Raw genomic sequence first — 5679 nt, 5'->3', positions numbered from 1 at the left:
AAATTAACTAGTAATTAATTAATCACCTCCCTGAGATCGACCCGTATGCTACAATACCCGTACGCTTGCGGTACTTTAAAATAAAACGTAACAAGTTTTTGGCGCCGTTGCCGGGGAGGTAATGGATTAATATTAGTTTAGTTTACGATTTGTTAGACTACGTCATTAGTTATTTTCAATTTAATCATTGTTTTGGATTTCTGTTGCAAGTATTGACAATTCTGATAGTTGTATGCGCAGACGAGATTTTCCGCCAACTTATCCCATTGATCCTGAGATCGAAGCTACTGCAAGGAAACGTAACGCTGCAAAAAAGAAGAATAATCAAAAGCAAAAATCCGAAACCAGTAATAGTACTACTGTCCAACGGGAACTTACACCCGAATTTGACGCTGTAATTCACGATATTCCAATGGCATCAACGATTCTTGAAGATAGTGCTCCAAAAGTTGTGCTCAACTCGAGCATTAAGAGGCCAGCAATCGCCGCCAATAATTTTGAACTGAAGACCTCTTTCATCCAATTCATACAGCAAGACCAGTTTAGTGGGTCTCCGACCGAGAACCCAAATGAACATCTGAACATATTCCTTGAAAATTGTGATAATGTGAAAATTAATGGGGTGACAGACGAAGCCATTCGCCTGAGACTCTTCCCTCATTCACTACGAGGTCGGGCCAAGGAATGGTTGAGGAGTTGTGAGCCTGATTCTTTTGATTCTTGGGAAACACTATCAACTGCTTTTCTCCAAAAATTCTTCCCACCAGGCAAAACAGTGAAGCTCCGTAATGATATCACAGGCTTTGTTCAAATGGAACATGAATCCCTCTATGAAGCCTGGGAACGATTCAAGGACCTCCAACGTCAATGTCCACATCACGGAATCCCTTCATATCAACTTATAATGACTTTTTACAATGCAATCAAACCAGAATTTCAGATTGGTTTGAATGCTTCAGCTGGTGGTCGTATCGACGGTGTTTCTTGGGCAAAAGCTAAGGATCTTATTGAAAATATGGCAGCCACTACTTATACATGGGGTGCTGATCGTCATAATCGAGGAAGCAAAGTGAATAATGATACAGTTCATTCTATGAATGCAAAGATTGACGAGCTCTCTGAACAAGTTGCTTTATTAAAAACAGGCCAGTCTAGTTCCTCTATGCAAGTGTGCCAATTCTGTGGTGTAGAAGGACATGGTTCCAGCGATTGTGAAAATGTTCCAATGTCGGAGCAAGTGAATGCTATGAATGGTCGGCAACCTTTCGACCCATATTCCAATACCTACAATCCAGGTTGGGCGCACCATCCTAGATTATCATATGGTAACCAGCAAGCTCAAACCAATTCCCAATCACAAAATAGGTCCTTCAACCAGCCACCCGGATTCCAACCAAGAATGTATCCACACAATCAGCCCAGACCACCTTACCAAGAACCAAAACCAAATTTCACACAACAAGCACAACCACCTCCCAAGTCCAACATGGATATAGTCATGGAATTTCTAGCTTCTCAAGCTAAGCAAAATGAAGTTGTCACGAATTCTTTACAACAAATGTCTTCTCACCAAAAGCACATGGATACCCAATTATCTCAGCTTGCCCAAACAGTCAACAACCTGGCTAAAACTCCTAATCAACTCCCGGGACAGCCAGAGATGAATCCTAAGGGGCATATAAATGCATTGACATTGCGGAATGGCAAGCAATTGCCAGAGATGGTGAAAGTTCCAACCATACCACCAAGTGCTGCAGAAGAAACAATTGAACCTACTGCTGAAAAGGTTCAAGATGATATTGGGGAAGAAAATGTGGAAGAAGGTGAGAAAGAAGGGGATGTCTCAAAAAGTACAAGGGTTTATTATCCTCCTATCCCATTTCCTCAACGGTTGGCAAGGGAAAAGCTAGAGCAAAGATATGGCAAGTTTATTGACATATTGAAGAAACTTCATATCAACATACCATTCTTGGAGGCTATTTCTGAAATTCCGTCATATGCTAAGTTTCTCAAGGACCTCTTATCGAATAAGAGGAAGCTAACGGAACACAATGTTGTTGCTCTTTCGGAGGAGTGTAGTGCCATTTTACAAAATAAGCCCCCAATGAAGATGAAAGATCCAGGTAGCTTCTCCATTCCATGCTCGGTAGGTAATGTCACTATTCAAAAAGCATTATGTGATCTTGGTGCAAGTGTTAGCTTAATGCCACTATATATTTGTGAAAAGCTCCAAATGGGTGAGTTGAAACCTACTTTGATCTCTCTTCAGCTCGCTGATAGATCAGTGAGATACCCTCTCGGCATTTTGGAGGATGTTCCCATTCAAGTAGGGAAATTAATGCTTCCATGTGATTTTGTTATTATGGATATGGAAGAGGACAAACAGATCCCTATTATACTTGGACGACCATTTTTAGCCACTGCGGGTACACTTATTGATGTAAAGGGTGGTAAACTTTCAATGAGCGTGGGTAATGAAAAGGTGGAGTTCAAGCTTCAACATTTAATGGGACAACCATCTTTGAAGGAAGTATGTTATCGGGTTGAGGTTATGGAAAGCTTATTTGAAGAAAGCACTTTGGTTGATGTATCTACTGACCCGCTACAAAGCTGTCTAATTGGGACCAAAACAGATGACAAGGAAGTGATCTCTTATTCTAGGATGCTTGATTCTTCCCCTTACTATGATCGTGCTCCTCCATTTGAGGTTTTATCAGTTCAGACTACACCCAAGGTATGTCCCTCACCTCCTAAAGTAGAATTAAAACCCCTTCCCTCAAATTTGAAATATGCCTTTTTGGGTGCAAATTCTACATATCCAGTTATTGTTAATGCCACACTTGATGACACTCAACTTGAGAAATTGCTTACTGTTCTTCATAAATATAGAAGTGTCATCGGGTATACCATTGATGATATCAAGGGAATTAATCCATCTTTTTGTACACACCGTATATTGCTTGAGGATAATCATGCCACCTCTGTTGAATCACAACGACGCCTCAATCCTAACATGAAAGAGGTTGTCAAGAAAGAGGTTTTGAAACTGCTTGATGCTGGCATCATATACCCTATCTCCGATAGTGCATGGGTGAGCCCGGTTCAAGTGGTTCCGAAAAAAGGTGGCATGACTGTTATCAAGAACAATAAGGATGAGTTGATTTCTACTAGGACGGTCACGGGTTGGCGCATGTGCATTGATTATAGAAAATTGAATAAAGCCACCCGAAAAGACCATTTCCCCCTCCCATTTATAGATCAAATGCTTGAAAGGTTGTCAAAGCATTCTTTCTTTTGTTACTTGGATGGTTTTTCTGGTTTTTTCCAAATTCCCATTCATCCAAGTGATCAAGAGAAAACAACATTCACTTGTCCATACGGCACATTTGCTTATCGTAGAATGCCGTTTGGCCTATGTAATGCTCCTGCCACCTTTCAAAGGTGTATGATGGCTATATTTTCAGATTTTGTTGAACACATTATGGAAGTTTTTATGGATGACTTTTCAGTCTATGGCTCTGATTTTGACAGTTGTTTGCAAAACCTGACAAAAGTGCTTCACAGATGTCAAGAGACCCACCTTGTTTTGAATTGGGAGAAGTGCCATTTCATGGTACAAGAAGGGGTAGTTTTAGGACATATTATTTCTAATCGGGGTATTGAGGTTGATAGAGCGAAAGTGGATGTTATCGACGGACTACCACCCCCAACTAATGTAAAAGGGGTGCGTAGCTTCCTCGGTCATGCAGGCTTTTATCGTCGATTTATAAAAGATTTCTCAAAAATAGCCCGCCCACTTACGGAACTATTAGCTAAGGATACCCCTTTTGTGTTTTCTAATGCGTGTCTTGAGGCTTTTCACAGGTTAAAACAGGCACTTACATCATACATCACCTATTATCCAAACACCGATTGGACCATTCCATTTGAGTTGATGTGCGACGCGAGTGACCATGCTGTTGGGGCTGTATTAGGCCAAAGGAAAGATGGCAAACTTCATGCCATTTATTATGCTAGTAAAACTCTCGATCCAGCCCAAGCTAATTACACCACAACTGAGAAGGAGTTGTTAGCAATTGTGTTTTCCATTGAGAAATTTCGGTCCTACCTAGTAGGTTCGAAAGTGATAGTGCATACAGATCACGCTGCACTTAAATACTTGTTGAATAAGAAAGATGCTAAGCCTCGTTTGATTCGCTGGATCCTACTACTTCAAGAGTTTGATATAGAGATTAAGGATAAGAAAGGTGCCGAGAATGTAGTGGTGATCATCTTTCCCGCCTTTTATTGGAGAATGAGTCACGATTGCCTATTGATGATTCCTTTCCGGATGATCAATTATTTTCTATTCTTTGTTTCATCATCTGAAGTGCCATGGTTCGCTGATATAGTGAATTACCTTGCTTGTGGGATTATACCCAAGGGTCTCTCTTCTTATCGGTAGCAAGAAATTTTTCAAGGATGCAAAACATTATTATTGGGATGAGCCATTCCTTTACAAGTCTTGTGCTGACGGGATTATTCGACGATGTGTGCCCCATGAAGAATTCACTTCTATTATCTCTCATTGTCATGATATGCCTTGCGGAGGGCATACTAGCACCTCCAAAACTGCTGCGAAAATTCTGCAAAGTGGTTTTTATTGGCCCTCCATTTTTAAAGACGTGAATCAATTTGTGAAATCTTGTGATAGATGTCAACGGACTGGCAATATTTCTAGGAGGAATGAGATGCCTTTGAATTTTATTTTAGAGGTTGAATTGTTTGACGTATGGGGAATTGACTTTCAAGGACCATATCCTTCTTCTTATGGCAATATGTATATCCTTGTCGCTGTTGACTATGTTTCAAAGTGGGTAGAAGCCATTGCTACCCCTACTAATGATGCTAAGGTGGTCACCAAGTTCTTTCAAAAGAATATATTTCCTCGCTTCGGTATCCCTAGAGTGTTAATAAGCGACAATGGAACTCATTTCACTGAAAAGAAGTTTGAGGCACTTTTAAAGAAATATGGGGTTCAACATCGTTACGCCTTGCCATATCATCCTCAGACTAGCGGTCAAGTAGAGATATCTAATCGTGAGCTTAAAGCAATTCTTGAGAAAACAGTTGCTAAGTCAAGGAAGGATTGGTCACTTAAATTGGATGATGCGCTTTGGGCTTACCGTACTGCTTTTAAGACTCCAATTGGCATGTCGCCATTCAGGTTAGTCTATGGGAAGGCCTGTCACCTTCCATTTGAACTAGAACATCGTGCATGGTGGGCTGTTAAAGCCCTCAATTATGACTACAAGAGTGCGGGTGAGCGCCGTCTTATGCAACTAAATGAGTTAGATGAGATTCGTCTTGATTCCTATGATAATTCTCGTCTCTACAAAGAAAAGACAAAACAGTGGCATGATAAGCGCATCCAAAGGAGGGAATTCCATGAAGGAGAACTTGTTCTTTTGTATAATTCAAGGCTCAAATTATTTCCGGGCAAGTTACGATCTAGGTGGTCTGGACCATTCCGAGTCACCAAAGTTTTCCCATATGGAGCAGTTGAAGTTTTTACTGAAGAGAAAGGATCATTTAAAGTGAATGGCCAGCGGCTGAAACATTATATTGCCGGCGAACCATTTGATGTGAAAGTTGTCTATAAACTATCTGTCACTCCACCATCTTCTTGATCTCTACAGA

General features: G+C 40.8%; 1 non-coding gene across 1 annotated transcript; it reads right to left on the bottom strand.

The window, feature by feature from the left end:
- Positions 1–778: 778 nt before the first annotated feature.
- On the bottom strand, positions 779–885 carry LOC141650474 (small nucleolar RNA R71). The gene has a single exon (XR_012546504.1). It is a non-coding gene; the product is annotated as a small nucleolar RNA R71 (small nucleolar RNA).
- Positions 886–5679: the final 4794 nt, after the last annotated feature.

The sequence above is a fragment of the Silene latifolia genome, chromosome 3 (genome assembly GCF_048544455.1).
Source record: "Silene latifolia isolate original U9 population chromosome 3, ASM4854445v1, whole genome shotgun sequence".
Classification (NCBI taxonomy): Eukaryota; Viridiplantae; Streptophyta; class Magnoliopsida; order Caryophyllales; family Caryophyllaceae; genus Silene; species Silene latifolia.
This window is presented reverse-complemented; position numbering and strand designations above follow the sequence as displayed.